This window comes from Neofelis nebulosa, chromosome 6, assembly GCF_028018385.1.
Source record: "Neofelis nebulosa isolate mNeoNeb1 chromosome 6, mNeoNeb1.pri, whole genome shotgun sequence".
Classification (NCBI taxonomy): Eukaryota; Metazoa; Chordata; class Mammalia; order Carnivora; family Felidae; genus Neofelis; species Neofelis nebulosa.
Genome location: NC_080787.1, coordinates 65,021,594 through 65,045,850, shown reverse-complemented (window position 1 = coordinate 65,045,850; position 24,257 = coordinate 65,021,594).

Sequence of the window (24,257 nt, the reverse complement as noted above, 5' to 3'; positions counted from 1 at the left end):
GTCTCCCTTTGCCCTCTCTGTATGGGGCCACTTTCAGGTTTCATTCAGGAGGCTCCCAAGGTTGCAAATTAACATGGATTAATTCCATTAATTTTTTTCAAGTTGTAAACCTTCCAAACATATAAAATTAGGAATTAATAAAATATTCAATAAATATTTAATGGAATTTTTAGTAGTTTAATTTTCCCATGTAGTCTTTTAATAGATACAAAGCACAGACACTGGGAAGTTGGCATATACATCCCAATTCTTTAGTTAGATAAGAGCATCACCATAAAATAATAATGTGCTTGGTACTCTATCAAATATATGTGCTTTTCGTAAGTGTGAATCTGTCTTCAAGTCTAGTCATCTTTGATTCATCATCATTAATGGTATTATTGACCTAAAATATGGGAAACAGACTCTGAACAAATCATGTATGTAAATGTATATATGCACATATGTATGCATACATATACACCACGGAAAAATGAATAAAATCCATGTGAATCTGGAAAGAAATAACTGTGATTGCCCATAGAAGAATTTTATAATCTAGCTGAACTATCTACCAGTTTAATGAAATTAGTACAATTCTGAAGAGAGATCAAGTTTTGTTTACAGATTAAACAAGCATAGAGCTAAATTGAATTCTTAAAAATAAAGCTACTTTTAGTCAATACAAGCTTACCTTTTACCTTCCCTCAAGTAAAATGGGACATTTCCAAAGAATTAATGGTGTACATTCCAAATACTTTTAACTGTTTTCTAAATATAGTTTCCATACCTATCTTGCCAAAAATGCAAAATGTTCCTTTTGATAGTGTGTTCATTTTATTTCCACCAACTTTAAAACATAGGATCATGGTAGAGAAAATGAAATTTTGAGATTAGAAAATGGACAGTATGTCATATAATATTGCAAAAGGTTGATATACATTTGTTTCAATGTATTGGACAAAAATATTAAGTGTTTTCTATAAACATTAAATATATATCTGCTATATTCTATAAATACTCTCTCTCTATTATATGTATTATATTATATACTATATTCTATAAATATTATATATATATATATATATATATATATATATATATCTGCTCAATATATGTTGAGAACATGACTTTGAATTCTAGTCTCCACTAACTTTTATTGTGAGCAAGGTAATTTGCCTACTAATCCTCAATTCCTTTATCTTTAAAATACAGAAACTAATTCATCCCATAGGTTGTTTTGAGGATTAAATGACATAAACTAAATGATTAGCACAAAAATGTTAGATATTAATGTTATTAGTCCAGAGTCTCCCTTTTAGCAGCATATAGCTGAACATTGCTTTTGTTTTAAAATCAGGAACATTTAAATGGAACACATTATATAAAATTAAAATAAAAATTCTTATTTTGCTTAATTTCTAATGTCATATGCTGCATTGCTTACCTTTAAAAAAAGGAAACCCCTAGGGCAAGAAATGCATGCCACAAATTTAACTCTGTGTCACTGTGACACAACTCTAAATACAGCTACATTTTTCCTCTGCAGAGTAGCAACATTTTCCCAGTGGCAGAAAGCCTCTCTCTTACCTGCCAAACTCTACTTCTCTGCCCCATTATTCCTCTCACTTCTAAAGATAAGTTTGTGGACTCTGTGAGTTATTATGTGTTTCTCTTTTCCCAGTTACAACACATGCTTGCCCGAGGAGGTTTGCAAACCTTGGTTAATATTAATGAAACAATTGGAGCCTAAGCAGCCCAGAGAACAAACTTTGTCTTCATGGGCTGCACTACATCTCCTCATTAAACATAGGGAACATTCCTCTCACATTCAATTACAGATGCCTAAATAATATTTTTCCCTGGCAATATAAGATTCTTAAGCTTTAAGAGGGAAAATAAAAGTCATATTTTCTTCTGAAATAGCATTCATTTCTCATACTCAGACACAAAGTTCTGTCAACCAGCTGTAAGTGTGTAAGTGACTCACTGGTCAGGGAGATGCCACATGCTCTTTTGAGAAATGATGAATGATTTAAAACTCATGATCTGAACTAGAACTTGAATCCCTAAGGATTACAGGAGGGCCTATCTGTAACAGCTCACAGAAAGCAATACACTGTTGGCTATGCACTCTTTGAGTGGGCATATTCCAGGGTCTAGGCTACTCCTGGGTTTTATACATCATTAACTCTTCAGGAAAATGAGTATATATTTAAAGTAGTAAAGATGACATTAGTAAGACAGTATCCAGGCTTGTAAGCAATTTAGGAAGCAATTGTCTCAGTGAATTTACAAGTTTTCCAATTTCAACTAAACTGGCAAAAAATCTGACCACTTATTATTTTTATTCATCTCTTTTTTTCCTTCCCAACACATTCTCCACAAAAGCTGTTCAGAGCCCTCTCCACTTACCTTATATACCCAAACTTACTTTAATCCATTGATGTGGGTCATTTCTCAGCTTTTCTGGAGGATTGGGGAAGGAAGGGAAGGAACTAACATTTGTTGAAAGTCTACTGTTATCATAATGCTCAAAGCAGCCATGGGTTTTAGTGTCACTCTCACATCTTTTTTTTTTTTTTTTGAGAGAGAGAGAAAGCACAAATGGGGGGGGGGAGAGAGAGAGAGAGAGAGAGAGAGAGAGAGAGAGAGAGAGAGAGACAATCCCAAGCAGGCTCTGCACTATCAGTGCAGAGGCTGATGTGGGTCTCCATACCCACAATCTGTGAGGTCATGACCAGAGCCAAAATCAGATGCTTAACCGACTGAACCACCCAGGCACCCCATATTCTCTCATCTTATGGATGAGAATATTTGGCCCAGAGAATTCAAGTGGCTTGCTGAAAATTTCACATATTGAGCTAATGACAGAGTATGGATTCTAACTGAGGTCTGTGTGATTCCAATGTCCCTGCTGCTTTCCAAGAAGCACACCTTGTTTTTGCCAAGGCTAAGCGTCTTTCTGTCTTTGTGCTCACTCTTGTTTCTTCCTTCTCTAGGATGTACTTCTTCCAGTTTTATCCTTCCTTAAGTACATTTGAAACCCTTTCTCAACTATTTTTTTACTTTAATTTTATTTTAATTAAATCCAAGTTAGTTAACATACAGTGTACTAATGGTTTCAAGACTTATAGAACATCCAGTGTTCATCCCAACAAGTGCTCTCCTTAATCCATCACCCATTTAGCTCTCCATCACCCATTTAGCCCATCCCCCCACCCAACACCCCTCCAGCAATCCTCAGTTTGTTCTCCATCTTTAAGAGTCTCCCTCTCTTGGGGCACCTGGGTGGTTCAGTCGGTTGAGTGTCTGACTTCGGCTCAGGTCATGATCTCTCTGTTCCTGAGTTCGAGCCCTGCATTGGGCTCTGTGCTGACAGCTCAGAGTCTGGAGCTTGCTTTAGATTCTATGTCTCCCTCATTTTCTCTCAGCCTCTCTTCCACTTGTGCTCTCTTTCTCTATCAAAAATACATAAACATTAAAAAAATTAAGCAAAACAAAAAAGTCTCCCTCTCTGTTTTTATCTTATTTTTCCTTCCTTTCCCCTATGTTCATTTATTTTATTTCTTAAATTCCACATATGAGTGAAATCATATGATATTTGTCTTCCTCTAACTTATTTCACTTAACATAATACATTCTCGTTCTATCCATATTGTTGCAAATGACAAAATTTCTTTCATTTTGATTGAGGAGAACTATTTCATTGTATGTATGTATGTGTGTGTGTATGTGTGTGTGTATATATATATATCAGTTGATGAACACTTGGGTTCTTTCCATACTTTGGCTATTGTTAATAGCACTGCTATAAACATTGGGGTGCATGTGCCCCTTTTAATCAGCATTTTTATATCTTTTGTCTGAATTCCTAGTAGTTCAGTTGCTGGGTTGTAGGGTAGTTCTATTTTTAATTTTCTGAGGAACCTCCATAGTGTTTTCCAGAGTGGCTGCACCAATTTGCATTCCCACCAACAGTGCAAAAGTGTTTCACTTTGTCTTCATCCTCGCCAACATCTGTTGTTTCCTGAGTTGTTAATTTTAGCTATTCTGACACTGGAATTAAAATAAAATTTTAAATAAAACAACTGACCATTATTTTATTTAAAAATGATTTATTTTAATTCTAATATACTTACTGAACAGTGTTACATTAGTTTCAGCTGTACAATATAGTGATTCAACAGTTACATATATTAGTCAGTGCTTATCAAGGTAGGTGTACTCTTACTCCTTTTTGCTTATTTCAGCTATCTCCCCACCCACTTCCCCTCTGGTAACCATCTGTTTGTTCTCTATAGTTAATAGTCTGCTTTTTGGTTTATCTCTTTCTCTTTTCCTTTGATTATTTGTTTGTTTCTTAAACTCTACATAAGAGTGAAGTATTTGGTATTTCTCTTTCTCTTATTTCACTTAGCATAATACTCTCTAGATACATCCATATTGTTGCAAGTGTGAAGATTCATTCCTTTTTATGGCTGAATAATATTCCATTCCATTCCATAATATTCCATTCTGTGTGTGTGTGTGTGTGTGTGTGTGTCTAGATAGATAGATGGACCACTTTTATTTATCCATCCATCTATGGATGGACACTTGGGCTACTTCCATAAGTTTGCTGTTGCAAATAATGCTTCAATAGACATAGAGATGCATATATCTTTTTGAATTAGTGTTTTTATATTCTTTGGGAAAATACCCAACAGTGCGATTACTGGATTATAAAATAGATCTCTTTTTAATTTTTTGAGGAACCCCTATACTGTCTTCCACAGTGACTGCATCAGTTTGTATTCCTATCAACACTGCTTGAAGGTTCCTTTTTCTTCAGATGCTCAGCAATACTTGTTGTTTCTTGGTTTTTGATTTTAGTCATGATGACAAGTGTGAGATCAAATCTCACTGTGGTTTTGATTTGTATTTCCCTGATGATAAGTGATGTCGAGTATCTTTTTATGCATCTGTTGTCCATTCGTAAGTTTTCTTTGGAGAAATATCTCTTCACTTCTGCTCATTTTTATTGGATTATTTGTTTTTTGGTGGGTTGAGTTTTATAAGTTCTTTATGTGTTTTGGACACTAACCCTTTATCAGATATATCATTTACAAATACCTTCTCCAATTCAGTAGATTGTCTGTTAGTATTTGTTTTCTTTGCTGTGCTGAAACTTTTCATTTTGATGTGGTCCCAAAAGTTTATGTTTACTTTTATTTCTCCTGCCTCAGGAGACATAGATCTAGAAAGATAGTGTTACAACCAGTGTCAGAGAAATTACTGCCTGTGCTTCTTTTCTGGTCTCACATTAGGTCTTTAATCCATTTTGAGTTTATTTTTGTGTATGGTGTAAGATAATGGTCCATTCTTTTACATGTTGCTTTCCAGTTTTCCCAATGTCATTTTTTGAAAAGGTTGTCTTTTTTCTCACTGCACATTCTTTTTTCCTTTGTCAAAAATTAATTGAACATGTAATTGTGGCTTTCTATTCAGTTTAAATGATCTATTGTAAATATTTATGCACCTAATATGAAAGCACCAAATACATAAAACAATTAATAACAAACAAAAAGGAACTAATTGATAGTAATACAATAATAGTAGGAAAATTTACACCCTATTTATAACAATGGCCACATCATTCACACAGCAAATCCACAAGGAAACACTGGCTTTGAATAACATGCTGTACCATATGTATTTAACAGATATATTCAAAACACTCCACCTTAAAACAGCAGAATACACATTCTTTTCAAGTGCACATGGTACATTGTACAGAATAGATCACATATGAGGCCACAAAACAAGTCTCAACAAATTGAAGATATACCATATCTTCAATTGAAGATTGAATTGAAGATACACCATACATCTTTTCTGTCCACAACACTATGAAACTAGAAACCACAATAAAAACACTCTGAAACTAGAAACCACAAGGAAAAAAGTCTGGAAAGAGCACAAATACATGGAGGTTAAGTAACACTATACTAAACAATAAATGGCTCAACCAAGAAATCTAAAAGGCAATAAAAATAATACATGGAGACAAATGAAAATGAAAACACATGGTCTTTGGGGCACCTGGTTGGCTCAGTCCATTAAGCATCTGAGTCTTAACTTCAGCTCAGGTCATGATCTCATGGTTTGTGAGATCAAGCCCCATGTCAACTCTGTGCTGATAACATATGGAGCCTGCATGGGATTCTCTCTCTCTCTCTCTCTCTCTCTCTCTCTCTCTCTGTCCCTCCCCCACTCATGCTCTCTGTCTCTCTCTCTAAAAATAAATAAATAAACATAAAAAAAAGAAAGAAAATACAATGGCCCAAAATCTTTGGGATGCAGCAAAAGCTGCGTTAAGAGGAAAGTTTATAGCAGTACCTCAAGAAGTAAAAAACAAACAAACAAACAAACAAACAACAAAAAAACAATCTTAAACAACCTAACCTTACACCAAAAAGAGCTAGAAAAAGAACAAACAAAATCAACAGAACCCCAAAATCAACAGAAAGAAGGCAATAATGTATATTAGAGCCTAAATAAATGACAAAGACACTAAAAAACAATAATATAGATCAATGAAACCAGGCACTGGTTCTTTGACAAAATCTACCGTATTGATAACCTGTAGCCAGAATCATTGAGAGAGAGAGAGAGAGAGAGGACTCAAATAAAAAATTCACAAATGAAAGAGAAGAAAGAACACCAGACACCTGAGAAATGCAAATGATTATAAGAGAATATATGAAAAACTGAACAATCTAGAAGAAATGAATAAATTCCTAGAAATATATGACCTACCAAAACTAAAGCAGGAAAAAATAGAAAATTTTAACAGACTGATTACCTACAATGAAATTGAATCAGTAATCAAAAAGCTCTCAGCAAGGAAAAGTCTAGGATCACATGATTTCGCGGGTAAATTCTACCAAATATTTAAAGCAGAGTTAATACCTTTTCTTCTAAACTATTCCAAAAAATAGAAAAAGAAGAAAATCTTCCAAATTCATTTTATGAGACCAGAATTACCCTGATACAAATCAGATAAAGACACCGCAAATAAAGAGAACTACTGGCCAGTATCCCTGATGAACCCAGATGCAAAAATCCTCAACAAAATACTAGGAACCTGAATCCAACAATACATTAAAAAAATTCATTCACGAAGTGGGATAATCAAGTGGGATTTATTCCTAGGATGCAAGTGTGGTTCAATATTAACAAATTGATTAACATAATAATCACATCAATAAGAGAAAGGATAAAAACCATAAGATCATTTCAATAGATGCAGAAAAGCATTTGATGAAGCACAACATCCATTCATGGTAACAACCCTCAGCAAAGCAGGTTTAGAGGAAACATACTTCCACATATTAATGGCCTTCTATTTATTTATTTATTTTTTTTTTTTAATTTTTTTTTTCAACGTTTTTTATTTATTTTTGGGACAGAGAGAGACAGAGCATGAACGGGGGAGGGGCAGAGAGAGAGGGAGACACAGAATCGGAAACAGGCTCCAGGCTCCGAGCCATCAGCCCAGAGCCTGACGCGGGGCTCGAACTCACGGACCACGAGATCGTGACCTGGCTGAAGTCGGACGCTTAACTGACTGCGCCACCCAGGCGCCCCTAATGGCCTTCTATTTAAAACCCAGAGCAAATATTATACTCAATGGGGGAAAAACTGAAAGCCCTTCCCCTAAGGTCAGGAACAAGACAAGGATGTCCTCTCTCACCAATGGTATTCAACATAGTACTGAAAGTCTCGCCATAGCAATCAGACAAGACAAAGGAATAAAAAGCATCCAAATTGGTAAAGAAGAAGTAAAATGTTCACTATCTGAAGATGACATGATATTATATATAGAAGACCCTAAAGACTTCACCAAAAACATTACTAGAAACCATAAATGAAATCAATAAGGTCACAGGATACAAAATCAATATATATTGCATTTCTGTATACTAATAATGACCCGGAAGAAAGAGATATTAAGAAAATAATCTCATTTACAATTACACCCAAAATAGTAAGATGCCTAGGAATAAACTTAATAAAACAGGGGAAAGACCTGTACTCTGAAAACTATAAAATATTGATGAAAGAAATTGAAGATGACATAATGAAAGGGAAAGATATTCCACACTCATAGACTGGAAGAACAAACATTGTTAAAAAGTCTATTCTACCCAAAGCAAACTATACATGTAATGCAATCCCTATCAAAATACCAGCATTTTTTACAAAACTAGAACAAACAATCCTAAAATCTGTGGAACCACGAAAGACCTCAAATAGCCAATGCAATCTTGAAAAAGAAAAACAAAACTGGAGGTATCACAATTCCAGACTTCAAGTTATACTTTAAAATTGTAGTAATCAAAAAAGTATGGTACTGGCACAAAAATCGACTTACTATATTAAAAAGTAAACTTGTTCTTCCCTTGCACAGTGGATAACATAAAAACAAAATCCACCTTTCTTCAAACCTACTGTATACTTTCACCACAATTGAATCCCTTCCTTCCTTCACTTTCTACCTATTCGAGGGAATAATTTATATTTATGGCCTTCACTGTCTCAGAAAGCACTTTCTTTGTAATCCCTTGCTGTCTGGCATCTACTTCCACCCCTTTTATAAAATGTTCTTCACAAGGTCATCAATTCCACTACATTTATGTATTTCAATATATTTTTTATTTAAGTCATGCATTTATTTATAAGAGTCCCTGCAATTTCTTGAAGCATTCTTATATTCTGTCTTCTACTACAAAATAATTTGTTTCTCCTTATGAAAATAGTTATAATACATTATATACTAATGACTCTGCAAGGATCTCTACATCTTTATTACATTAGGCCTTAAAGACAATCCTTCAGGTTAGAAAGTTTTCATTATTACAGATCAAGGAATGAGGCTCATACAGCCTATATTAGTTTCCCAAGTTAACTGCTTCTTTACTGACTTTGTTTTTTCTTATATTCCACATATTACGACACTTCTTACATTTTCATTGTAGTCTCTTCTCTGTCCTCATTAAGCTTTGTTCTCTGGAAACATCATCTTTTTTTTAAGTTTATGTATTTATTTTGAGAGAGAGAGAGAGCGAGCACATGAATGGAGAAGGGTCAGAGAGAGAGGCAGTGCAGAGCCCGATAGAGAGCTTGAACTCACAAACTCTGAGACCATGACCTAGGCCAAAACCAAGACTCAGACGTTTAACCAACAGCCACCCAGGCACTCATGAAAACATCATCTTTTATACTGTCAAGTGCCTTTGCCAGATAGATGGATTTAAATCTGAACTCAATTGCATTATTTCTCCTATACCCTTTCCTCCTTCTATCCATATATCCCCACCCCAAGAGTTTTGCTTTCTTGTTACTACCTTTTGTGCTCAAGATTCCCAGCTCATGAGTCATAAATAATAAAGCATTCTGATTCCCCCACACCTCAGTTGTCCTGTTGTTTATTCTATTGATGACTGTTTGTCCTAACCATTATCATCTTTCCATTGACAATGCTGTAAAGTTGATTAAGCCCTCACTGTTTTTGTCTTGGCTATATCAATATCTCATTGTTGGACCATTTTGAGTCTAGCAAATAATTCCTTCCTTTCTAGAGCCCCAATATCTTTAATGAACCAAATGACCCAAAAGTAATCTCTGTCCAAGTCAAATGGAATTAAAGAAACTAGAATTACTTACTTATACATCTTTGTTTGGGTTTTTAGGAGACAAAGTCAATTTCTTTCCATACATATATTATAAGTTTTATTTATTAATTATGTTAGATCATAAGTAATTTGAAAGAACTGTGGTGCATGTGTGTATGTATGTGTATGTGTGTATATATGTGTGTGTGTGTGTATATATATGTGTACATATATATATACATATATATGTGTGTATATATATGTGTGTGTATATATATATATATATATATATATATATATATATATATATATATACCCTGTGTGGGTATTTGTTTTAAAACCACTAGCCATCCTGAATTTTAAAATGAGCTTCTTTTGGAAATTATGTATTTTCTAAAGAATTTAGAAGCTTAAATAATTTTCAAAAACAGAAAATCTCTCCTCTATCTCTCTCCCTCCATACACACAAGTACACATATGCACCATATATATACATATCTATGCATATGCACTTAATGTAATATGTATCTATGTTAATATATAATATAATCATGCATCTAGGTTTGGGAGTAGTTTTTAAACTGAAGTAAATTTATTTACATCCAATTTATTTATTTATTTGAGTGTCTTTTTCTACTTTTTAATGCACCTTGATCATTTTCAATAGGCATTTATGTTCTCCATGAAAATCATGCTTTTCTGTATGTCCAAGTTTTGATTTATACTGCATATAATTAGAAAAGAACAGACTGTGTGAAAATGAGGGGGAAGGAAAAAGAACCATCAAGCAAAGGTCTTCTGTTTTAAAATGTTGCTTTTTGGTTTTTTGTGTATATGTATTCTGAATTTATTATGTTTCTTTCTCATTGCCTGTTTCTTTCCTGATATATGCATCATAGATAGATGTATATAATTATATATGCTGAGGAATTAAAATAGATTATTAAGAGAATACAGTATTTAGTACTACTTCTAAAGTAAAAACATTTAATTTATGGAATTGTTATTACCTGAAAACAGATGATAATGTTCTTCCTTTTGTGTTCTATACCTTTTTTTTAAAATATTGCACACAATTCTTTCAAACTGTACTAGTGGATTGAAAAGAACACTTATCTAGATATAGCTTGAAATAATAATTGGAGAGTTGAAATCCACGCTACTAAATGTTTCCTTCTAATGGCATTAAACATATGTCTTAAATGCATCCAGTTAGAGGAAGTCAAATTTATTAGCTTTAAAAGTCAAAAAGATAACATCAAATGTAAAGTAAATACAAAATTGTCTGTGGCAGAGACAGAAATATTCACCCAGTGCTCCAGTTACCCCTCTATATTTCTTGTCCCTACTTACAGAGCCACATAATTGTGCTGACCAATGAAACTTAAGAACGACACATGTCATTTCTAGACTGAAGCAGTATCAAGCTTATGCATAATTGTCTAGTATTTTTGTTTGTTTTTTACCTCTTTTGTGACAAATAAAAAGGTTATATAGTGCAAGAAATACAGCCATAGATGATGATGCTTCTGTCAGGCTGAGCTGTTGAGAAAATATAGAAATCACAGACCTCCCCTGCAAAACCACACAGCCACTGCATTAGCTTATAGTGTAAGCAAAAATAAAAGTTTGTTCTGATAAGCCAGAGAAATTCTGGGGGTTAATTTTTTAGTACAATATAACACTACCTATACTAGTGAATACAATGTCAAGGCCAATTTCAGACAATGCCTTTATTATGCATGTTGCTTTAAGACTAATATTGTTTCTTCATCATAGCACTCTATATCATTTCTCACTCAGAAGAAATGTCTTCTGTAGAAAGAACATCAGTCTGCACAATAAGTCAGACTCCAAATAGAATTTTATCTTATTTTAGATCATTTCTGGTAGTTTAAAAGTTTAAATATTTCAATCATTTAATGCTGCCAATAACCAACATCATGGCACAGAATCCATTCAAAAACAATTTGTTGTACATTCTTCCAATTTAGCTATAATAGAACTATTAAAACACAGAAACAAAAGTGGGCCTAAAGAAACCATTAAAATTTATTCAGTAAATGATCCAGGAAGTAAAGTTATCTACTTGACCTAGAGCCAGTGAAATGTAAAATATGAAAAGACACAGATATACATAAATTTGATATACTTTATTATAAATCTATGTATAAGTTGCAAAGAAACTTTGTAAAGGCAGCCTTATTAAAAGATATTGAAGAACATTCTAGTGTGTGTGTATGTGTGTGTGTGTGTGTATATATATATATACATATATATACATATATGTATATATGTATACATATATATACATATAATTCACATTCATTAATATTTTCAACTTTATATGCTTCAGTAGCCATATTTCTTTTGGGGGATAATATGGCACCTGAGACCCCTTGCGAAGCTGGAGCAGTAAGCTATTCTGTAAGTTTCGTGACAAGCAAGATTCCAGCTTCCACTACAGGCTGGAAAAATATCTACTGGTTTTCTTTAACCCTTGCTACTCAGAGTGCTTGATAGATAGCGAAACTGAGCCAGTTCAATGCCACCACCTGGATCTTTAATACGCTCAATGACACAAGGAATTAGGGGGTAGGTTAGAATTTATTATAGTCATAGATACAATCATATTGTAAAAGTCTCAGTTCAAATAGAATTCTCCAGTATTCTGGATGATTCTGTCTTTCTTCTGTTAGCTTTCCAATTATTTTCTTTCCTGGTCCCTGTAACCTGCATCAGTTTCTGTTGTTTGAAACCAAGAACACTGACAAATTCATCTTTGCAGAAGCTTATAATGTACCTTCTATATACTTGTCTGTCGATATATACTGCCAAAGACTTCCACAAAAATAAAATATATTGCTTTTTTTGCCATCATTCTTAGGAAAGATATGAAGAGCCTCATAATCACTCAACAGATGCTATTGAGTTTTAAAGAAACACTTTGTAAACATTATAAAAGGATGAAGTGCAGTCTGTTCTTTAGTTCTTAAATCAAGTTAGTCCGTTGAATTTTAATGAATGTTTCATTCCAGATATTTTTCATCTTAGGTATGTGTGCCTCCATTTAAATGAGTAAATCATACATTTTAGAATTTACATTTGAAAAATGAATTTCAATTTATTTTATGTGAAAAAAATGATAGCCATAGGATCTACCACATATCTCCATAAATAGAATTGTCATGGGAGATATGACAAAGAAATCCTTTTTGAAGGTGATAAAGAGGAAAACAATGTTTTATGTTATATTTACCATAAATTACATTATTTAATCTGTAATGAATTATAATCCATATTATATCATAAAAACAAGGCTGAGAAGTTTGATATAATCTGTTTTCTTTAGCACTTTAAACAAAAATTCCACTTTAAGTCTATCTGCAGTATTCTGCAATTCTTAAATACTAAATACTAAATAATGATTAACTTTTACTATAAACTCTCCACCAATTAAAAGTAATGTAGGGGTTAATATAATTCCTGGTTAACTATGATTAATTTGGAACTACTTTTGGTTATATCCTTTAGGAGTCTCCCATCTTGCTTTTAAAAAAGTATACTAAACAAAAGGGAAATAAAAAGTTGTGATTAGTTTCTTCAGTGCTATGTTACTATGATTCTGAGTACAAGAGCCCATCTTAGGGCAAAAAGAGGATATGAAGACTTAGTCTAATGTTTCACTAAAGTACTAAGATGCAGGGCGCCTGGGTGGCTCACTCCATTAAACATCTGACTCTTGACGTTTGTGGGTCATGACCTCACAGTTTGTGGGTTCAAGCCCTGCATTGGGCTCTGCACTGATGGCTCAGATCCTACTTGGGATTCTCTCTCTCTCTCTCTCTCTCTCTCTCTCAAAATAAACAAACATTTAAAAAAAGGTTAAAGATTAAGATACTAAGATAGTTATTTCAGAGAATTGATGAAGATGCTTAAGATGAATTTCCTGATGTGAATCTGTCTCAGACTCTCCTTCCCTTTACTGATGCTAAGAACTACCTCTGTGTGCATCCCTGCCTAGTCCACAAATCACTGGAAACCCAGTGTAGACAAATTTAGGTATCCTTTATTAATAAGTAGGGCATGTGATATTCTGTACTAATGGGCCTTTACACCATCTGAATAGCAGCCATCTCTCCCATTTTTATCTTAACCAGGTTGTTAATGCAGGTGACGATTCCTAAGACTGTCTTCATCCTTCAACTTCAGTTATCTATTCAGACCCCTGGAAAGCAACTGAAAAGCCCTTCTCTTCCCTCCTCTTAGCGTCAATCTGTACTGATTGTACAGGCTGGGCTTTTATACTAATATGAGCAGAGTTGACGCTCAAAGCTTTGTGGGGAAATAGGTTCAAGAATTCCATATACTTACATAAATGGTTTAAAAAGAGCTTAGGGTGGAAAGCTGCCACTTCCTGGCAAAAGTGCTGTAGGTTAGTTAGTGAGATAATTGTAATGGGATCACAAGTAACTTGTTATATCACCTGCAGGAAACTACCTTCTGCCTAGTGCCAGTATATTTTGATCACAACTTCAAACTCCACTTGCCCCCCAGACCCTTTGTTTCTTACACACACAAGTTAATGATTACTATCTAATTGTTTTCTTCTGCACTTTCACCACGTGTGTAAGATCTTGAGAACTCAATAAACATTGGGACGAAAGCTGTTTAGGGACTCTTGTCTGCTCCCAGACATTACCCTTTCTGGTGTTCAATTCTCCATCTGCTCTCTTGCTGGACAAGAGAGAACTTCAGACTCATAGTCTGTGATGAAGCTTTATCAAGAATTGAAACTTGTTGGACTGTTTTGTCAGTGACCTTTCTGCCCTTAGACCCCTTTAGAAATATTAATGTTTAACCTCCTACCTGAGCATCATATGCCAACTTTCTAAAGGGAGTTGGTCTTACTTTCCTGATAGGTCAACCTCATCTTTTCCTTACTACCCTTTCCCCCACAATTGATTGTTTTTTATTGTTTAGACAAATTTGTCTATAAATTTATTCTTCATTGCGAAGATTTTCTTCTTATTCTCTGTGTGGATTTTTCTTCAGTGAATTCTTTAAGAATGGGAATTAGTGAGATAGTTGAAGAAATAAGTTGGAGAGGAAAACTGCTTCCTTTTTCTCAGGTTGGTGAAAACTCAGTGCTTTGAGATTTTTCCCATTGGCCTTATTTTCCAAAAGTTATTCATTTTTGCAGCTTCCTGCTCAACATTTTCAGGTTTTTCATATTTTTTATACTGTGTCTGAATTCTCTATTCCTACTTCAGCTGCATTAACCTTATTATTTTCTTTTTTGGAAGTTACTTTAATTCAATTTTTAAAAGGGAAGGTTCCAAAAATAAATAGTTTCTTTATCAAATATTTCTCATGCATTTGAGTGTTATGTGTCAACACCACCTTGGCAAAAGATGACTGAAAAGAAAAACGAAACAACCTTACTATGCTAAGTTCATATTAGGAAAGAATATCATTTATCACCTGTCATTTTAACCCATATGATTCTGTGGACAATGAGAGAGATACCAGGAAGAAACAACATAGGGCTTACATTCAAGATGCTTCCATTTACTGGAGACTTTTTAAAATTTTTATTATAGGAAAAATATAATAAATGGCATAATCAAGTGCTAGTTTTTATTATACATTATTTTGACTGTTGTAGTTGTATCTTTGAATTTGGTATTTTTTGTCTTTTTTTAAGCCTTAGAGTCTGAGAATTTTGTTTGCAGCCGTATCATCACTATTAATAATGAATCTCCATTTCAGAAATCACAAAAGTAAAATGATTTATAGACCTTTTTTCAAGGTGTTTATAAATAATCTTTAAGATCAATGACCATACCTATAATGGATGGAAAATATAAGCATCTGTCAACAGGAGACTGACTTATGAAACCTAACAATATTAATCTCTTACTAATACTAGTTAATCACTACCATCTGAGTAAAATCTTCCAGTAATTTTCTAGTATTCAGATTACCTTGATATTCTGTGCTCTGGGCTACTTGATATCATAGTAATGTCCTGGAAATTTATTTTTTTCTGCCACCAGATCAAAATCAGTAAAGGTGAGTAGTTTAAGTGGAACAGAACAAATATATAATTTAAAGATGATAACACTAATAATAAGTACTCTCAAACTAATCCACTATGGATGACTTTTGTGGATTATTAACATTTACTGCAATTTGAAGAATGCATTTTGGAGGTGGAGGGATATCTAGTAGGCAACTTAGATAAGTCTCCACAGGATGGCAGCATGTTGGTATTATCACTATGTAGTATGATCTGCTTTTGTAATGAGCATCGGTTAATCTTAGAACTTGGACTCCCCTAGTGCTACCAGAGGCAACGAACTCCATGGTAGCTATAAGACTTGCATAAAAATAATAATATTAATGCACTATTTTAATAAATATGTTATAATTGTTTATTGGATTGATATTCATGACTATAATTTGTTCACAGGCAGTTCTGCACAGTAATCAAATTACAATAATAAGGCTTCTTAATATGTGTGGAATTTATCAAGGGAAAACATGAAATGCTATTCCGTTTTAGTACATTTTGTTGACAAAAACCTTGAAACGTCCATTTCCATTGACATGTTTTACTAACACCGTCAACTAGAAACTACTACTACTACTACTACTACTATACTATACTATACCTCTGCCCCACTACTTCTACTAGCTGTTCTTGACATTTCCATGGAAGGATGCTCATTGGCACAACCCTTGAGGCCCCTGTTTGTCTTCTGTCTTCTGATGTACTCTATTGCTATACTGCAGTAACTTTATCTGATTAGTGAATTTAGAAGGAAAAGTCTAACACCCCTAGATCAACCCTTTCCTCTCCTCTCTTTTTCTGGGAACTCTATAGATAGGCAATGCTAATACTATTTTGTTTCTCCATGTTATAACTCTTATACAAGTAAACCATTCATATGAGGAGGGCTTACTAGATCTGGTGCTATTATTACTTGTTGCCAAATTCTGTCTAAATCTGAGGTTCCATATTTTTAAGTCTACTTACATATAGATATGCACCATAATGCTTCAGATTCAGCTTTATCCGTATTAAGACTTTTTTTTTCTATATCTGCCTTTCCCTACCCTATTTCTGAATTGTTTCAGAATTCAGTCAGACAAGATGTGTATTATTTATTGGACCCTGCTATATTCCTTAAGACTTAACTAGTGCCCACAGACTATGAACTAAATGCTAAAGTGATTTTCATAGATGGTATGGTTAGTGTTATTATTGTCATTTTATATATGTGAACACTGAAGTCTTGAGAAGTTAAAGAAATTTGTCAATGGTCATATTCCACGTATTAGTTATTTATAACTGTTTAACATATGATTCCAAAGCTTAGTGGTTTAACATAACACCAATTTATTACTGCAAAATTTCAGGAATCCAGCCACACTTTAGCTAAGTCCTCTGCTTAGCATGTCTCAAAAGGCTGCAAAGAAGGTATTGGCCTGAGGACTATAATGTCATTTGGAGGCTCCACTGGAGAAATACTCGCTTTTACATTCACTCAGTTGTGGATGACAATTTAGTTCCTTGTAGGCTGCAGCTGGCTGGAAATCAGCTTCATTTCCTTGCCACATGGGCTTCTCCCACATGGCAGCTTGCTTCATGAAAGTATGCAAGTTGAGAAGGCAATAAATAGGGTCTGCTAGCCAAATTGAAATGATGATCTTTTGTAACCTAATCATGGAAATGACATCTAATCACCTTTGGTGTATTTTATTGGTTAGATGCAAGTCACTGCATCCAGACCACACTCCAGAGAAAGGCTTACATAGGTCATGACTACTAGAAGATGGAGAGCTTTAGAGACCATCTTACAAGCCAGCCTACCACGCTACAATTCTGTGCAAGAGTCAGGATTTGAATCCAGGTATTCTGATACCATTCTCTCAGGTATGTCAATAATCCAATGAAGCTTCTTCCCTGGAGCACATTATAATTAGTTGGCTATATACTGTCCATTTCTAATTTTCTGTTTCTAGCAAACCCATATCTAATAAACAGAATCTTTTTTAGAAGATTTAGAATATTGATCAGGTTATGATCAAGTTTCCACTTGGGCATCAGTTCAAGCTGACTTTATTCATATTGATTATAAGATGTCTATATATATATATATATATATATATATATATATATTTCTATGTCTATATTATCTATCAATATCTATATGCCTATGACTCCCAGATAAGGATGAGGGATTAATTATGTATTTCTAAAAATCAATTATTTGGATCACAAAATTATTTCTAAAATAAAACATATTTCTTATGTTAAACACTCAATTTAATACTCAGGAAGTGATTCTAGATTAAATATAGTGATCAACTTAAAATAATATTTTACTAATATAAGCCAATTTTATATCTCCATATATGTTTTTAAATCAAGTATAATTCTCAATTATTATTACTTTCCAAATTACAGTGGCATATTTGAGTGTCTGTACAAGTCTGCAGGTTGAACTAAACATATCATTCGAGAGAAGAGGAAATCATCAAGTCTTACAACAGTATCTTTTGAGTTCTCTTTTCTCTTGTTTATTTTTCTTAATGCACAACATGAACATTATTGGGAAGATTCATAAAATTATCAGAGTCCACATTCAGAGGTATCAGAATTTTTCCAGGGGATATGAATTAAATATTTCCCATTGAATTGTAGTATAATACTTTAAACAGTTTCTCTATTTTCAAATCACTTTCAGTAAGGGGGGATTTCAAATATTTCAAGTTTAGGCTCTTCTTCCCTTCAGGATCAAATCCTCATTCAAATAGATATTGATTTATACATAAACACTTAACTAGATTTGTGAAGTGTCTATTTATAAATCCTTGAAGTAGTTCTATAATAAAAAGTATTCCCACTTAATCTATTTGTCTCTAAATGTAAATTTTTGTCTTTCTCATTTCTGAAAGCAGTATGGACCTATTGTTAAGAATAAGCTCTGAAGCACAACAGTGCTCTATTTGTCTAACAAATGTTAACAGGTCAATCCAAATTGTTATTACTTCCTTTTAAAAGAAAACCTTCAAAGTGCCCCGCATTACTGTATAATCTTTTTATCTTGTAACATTTTACAATCAACACTTAGACTATTTGTACATCTCCCCCTTTATTTGCTATTCTGTCCCTTGAGCTTTCTCAATTCTCCTAATTTTTGTAGTAAGAGCCACTGGGAAAGGATAACATTTCATATGAAAAAATACCATGCTTGCCCTTTCATAGAAATCAATATAAATTGTGGTTTCTTCCTCATTCTACTTGGACATTGTCAGATATAACCATGCCCTCAGAAAGATCTTGTAACTCATCAATGATATTTTTTCTGTTTGCACAGTAAAAATCTACAATACTTTAGCTTGGCAAATTAAAGAAGAAAATGTAGACATTTTATTATAGGTTACTTAAGATGTGAATGTTTAGCGAATACAATCATTGTTGCTGCCTTTTTCCTATTGTATCATGTGATATTAATTATGGTTATTAAAATTAGTTAAGAAAGATAATCCTTAGTAACTTAAAATTGTATCTGAATTGAAATATTATTATTTGACTGACCTTTTAAAAATAAAATGTATTCTATAAATCATTTATTTTATAATTGCAAATAAAAGTACATTTGAAGCAATCCTATTCTGAGGCTCAGCACTCCCTGTAAAATATGGGTTAGATGTAATACAACCACGCATGCTTTTAGTAATGCAGCCTAAAGAAAAAATGTTCCTCAATTCTGTCCAATAAAAGGTTTAATTTGGGTCATGATAACATTGAGTTCTTGCTACAATGACCATTTATGATGTTATCCCAACTGCTACATTCAAAACCTGCCATATGGTAATGAAAAGCTTTTCAGCAAACACATAATGAAAACACTCTGATCCCATAGTTTACCATCAATATACACCAACCTTATCCTATACCAAATTGTATGGTTGTTTGTGGACTTTTAATACTGTTTAGTTTATTGGGTTTTATTAATTTTCCTTTTCTTATGTTTTTGGATATTTCAGTTAGTAGTGTTGCTGGTATTTACCAAACACTCTTTGGTAATAGAAACTCTTTGATAGTAGAAATTAGTATTATTCGACATGGTTTGTATTTTATAAAAACATAAGAAAGAATAATTATTCCTCATGACAGACTGATTGTTATGATTATCATTACAGTGTCAGATATTTGGGGGCTCCTTTCTATTGATTCTGAGAGTAGAGAAAACATATACCAGGATTTAACTACTTAAATCACCTACTTTGAGAAACAAAATGTCTCTTATGCCACTAGGAAGAGCTTCTAGGCTGAAGCTTGGTGAGTAGTATTAACAAAATGGAACATATCACAGAAGGTTAATGGGGTAAGCAGAACAATAGCCACCTCCCAAACAAAATATTAAAGTACTAATTCCTGGCACCCGCAGATATGTTACATTACATTACAAAAAGACACTAAGATGCAGATGGAATTATAGCTGCTAATCACCTGACTCTATGATAGGGATACGATCCTGGATTATCTGACTAGCCTATGTAATCACCCTTGTCCTTAAAAATGAAAGAGAGAGGCAGAAGAGGAGGTCAGAATGATGCAATATGAGATGGATTTGATCTGCTGCTGCTGACTGAAGATGAAATAATGGGTCCATAAGCCAAAGAATTCAGCAGCCTCTAAAAGCTAGAAAAGGCAAATAAAGGTATTCTCTCCTAGAATCCCCCAAAGGAAAGTAGCCTTGCAAACACCTCAATTTTAGCCTAGTAAGACACATGTCAGACTTCCAACCTACAGAACTGTAAAATAGCATTACGTATTTTATTTTTTTTAATAAATGAAATTTATTGCCAAATTGGTTTCTATACAACACCCAGTGCTCATCCCAACAGGTGTCCTCCTCAATGCCCATCACCCACTTTCCCCTCCCTCCCTTCCCCCCATCAACCCTCAGTTTATTCTCAGTTTTTAAGAGTCTCTCATGGTTTGCCTCCTTCCCTCTCTGTAACTTTTTTTCCCCCTTCCCCTCCCTCATGATCTTCTGTTAAGTTTCTCAGGATCCACATAAGAATGAAAACATGGTATCTGTCTTTCTCTGTATGACTTATTTCACTTAGCATAACACTCTCCAGTTCCATCCACGTTGCTACAAAAGGCCACATTTCATTTTTTGTCATTGCCAACTGATATTCTATTGTATATATAAATCACAACTTCTTTATCCATTCATCAGCTGATGGACATTTAGGCTCTTTCCATAATTTGGCTATTGTTGAAAGTGCTGCTATAAACATTGGGGTACAAGTGCCCCTATGCATCAGCACTCCTGTATCTCCCAAACAGCCAAAGTAATATTGAAGAAGAAGACCAAAGTGGGAAGCATCACAATCCCAGACTTTAGCCTCTACTGCAAAGCTGTAATTATCAAAGACAGCATGGTATTGGCACAAAAACAGACACATAGAATTGAATAGAGACTCAAGAATTGGACCCACAAAAGTATGGCCAACTAATCTTTGACAAAGCAGGAAAGAACATCCAATGGAAAAAAGACAGTCTCTTTAACAAATGGTGCTGGGAGAACTGGATAGCAACATGCAGAAGGATGAAACTAGACCACTTTCTTCCACCACTCACAAAAATAAGCTCATACTGGATAAAGGACCTGAATGTGAGACAGAAAACCATCAAAACCCTAGAGGAGAAAGCAGGAAAAAAACCTCTCTGACCTTAGCCACAGCAATTTCTTACTTGACACATCTCCAAAGGCAAGGGAATTAAAAGCAAAAATGAACTATTTGGGACCTCATGAAGATAAAAAGCTTCTGTGCTGCAAAGGAAACAATCAACAAAACTAAAAGTAACCGATGAAATGGGAAAAGATATTTGCAAATGACATGTCAAAGGGCTAGTACCCAAAATCTATAAAGACCTCCCCAAACTCCACACCCGAAAAACAAAGAATCCAGTGAAGAAATGGGCAGAAAACATGAAAATACACTTCTCTAAAGACATCCAGATGGCCAACAGGCACATGAAAAGATGATCAACGTCACTCCTCATCAGGGAAATACAAATCAAAATCACCTCACGCCAGTCAGAGTCCTAAAATGAACAAATCAGGAGACTATAGATGCTGGAGAGGATGTGGAGAAACGGGAACCCTCTTGCACTGTTGGTGGGAATGCAAACTGGTGCAGCCACTCTGGAAAACAGTGTGGAGGTTCCTCAAGAAATTAAAAATAGATCTACCCTATGACCCAGCAATAGCACTGCTAGGAATTTACCCAAGGGATACAGGAGTGCATCACATATTTTATACCACAGAGTTTGCGATAATTTGTTATAGCAGTAATAGAAAACTAAAACAATCAATAGAATACTAAAGTGGGGACCAGGGAAACAAAATTCATCAATGTGCAGCACCCATTCTGAGGAAGTAAGTAGAATTAAATTGGGATCATGTATAATCCAGGCACTAAGACATTCTTTTTCTTTCAAGGTGGAGATAGTCCATGTGGTTTCCAAGATTGTACAAAGTACCACTTAAGACTATTTTTTTTTCTTTTTTCTATTTTTTGCTTCTCCTTCCTCCAACTCTTCCTTCCTACCTTCTTTCCTTCCATCTATCTTTCCTTCTTTATTTTCCTTCTCTTTTATTCTCAATTCACCAAGGAAATTTTAATGGCAAATTTAATGTTCCATATAACTTATCTGAAAAAAAATGTATTCTGGATAGATGGTACTTAGAATTCTGGTCATTAGAAAGAATTTTCCTTATTTAAAAATTGGCAAACTAATGTTAAACTATACATTAATCTGTGTGAGGTTAGTCAGTGAAAGTCACTTGCCTTCATTCTTATAAATGTTCATCCATGACTAAGAGAAAATTCCTACTCCTTTTAGGAGTAGGAGTTTTATCAACAAAGCAGATGTGTACACATATTTTTCTTGACACACAAAATTTTGTACAAAAATGTCAGTCTATTTTTAGAGATTTTGATGTCTCATTACACACCATTATACTGGCCATCAATTTATAAAACACTTTTACAATGCATTAAGTATTCCTTACATCCACCCAAATGAATGCTTCTCTTTTACCTCTTTCAGTAGTTTCAGTACATGTACCTAGTCTGCTCAATTTTTCATTATAGTCTCATAGTTTTTTTTTTAATCATTTATGTAGTCCCTAGCTTCTTAAGATAGTAATATCTGCAGAGGCAGGGAGCACATACTTTTTGATATCTCCCAACATGAAGTGACAAGGGCCCAGTTTTCCTTTACATACATGCTCTTTTAATGAAACAATTCCCATTAACTTATATATTAAATCATATATTCCCCTCAATCTTTGATAGAAGCAGGCCAATGGGATTATACTACATATGGAAAAAAATAGAATTTTTAATTAAGAAAATGGTTTGATAAGTGATTAGTAGGAATGAATTAAGGAGGCTTTATTTTTCTTATTTCAAGTGCTTTGGCTTGACTTTCTAGTATGTAGCTCTTATTTTTATGATTAAAATTAACACAAACCTACCATTATGATGAAAAATAAGAATTGTATGAGTCATATAAATTAGAATTAGTATGGTGTGCATTCTGATATTTAGTTGGTCCAAAAATCCTTTCTCTAGCTACATGTTTGACTAAGTGCTGACTATTGGCCATAATGACTGCTTTAAGATTCATCAGAGTCCCTTTTTCTATTTTTCCATCGAATGGAGTGATTATTGAATTGCAAAATGATCAAATAATGGCAAAGTCCAAGTAGAAAATCAGTGAGGACATATGAGGAACAGGTCAATCCTGATTCATGATGAGAATCATTGTCCTCCTCTTAATTTTCCCTCAAATATATTTATTGGACACCTATTCTGTTCCTGCTGTACTAGGCTCTAAGTATTCAACAGGCATGAAAATCAGTAACTATTCCCCTACTGTCCACTTACCTGAGAGTTTCCTGATCATTTCATTCACACTGTATTCTGGGCATGTCTCTCCACTTCTTCAGTATTGTTTCTCAGGACAATATTTCTTGAGGTTTTCAGTTGTTTTGAGCAGAATTTGTTAGTAAATTCTGTCAATGTACTTCTTACTTCTTTCCCCCTTTATCTTTCTCTCCAAAATCATTTTTTGCTCACATTTTAACACTCTTTCCTTATTCATTCCAAGAGCGGAATGTTCCAAGACTTTCTCTAGAGTCCATACCACTTCAACTTCTTAAATAATTCCTTCCTCTTAATGATAATTAAATCCAGATGTCATCATTTCCACTTCCTGCTCCCACAGTTTAAAAGATAAAATGTTTATTAGGTCAAATAAAAGAGTTGTCAGATAATTTGCCATTAGAATGTGAAGTTTTTACTATGTTTATTACAATCTCTTGTACCTGGTGTTTATTATCATTAATTTATATTCTTTACATGTTTATTCATTCTCTCTCTCTCTCTATATATATATATATATATATATATATGAAATTAGTTGGATATAAAAATATTAGTGTATAATATAATTAATTTTACTATGCATACATTAAAAGCCAACTAATTTCCAGGCATGGAGTTGAAGTTTTGCAT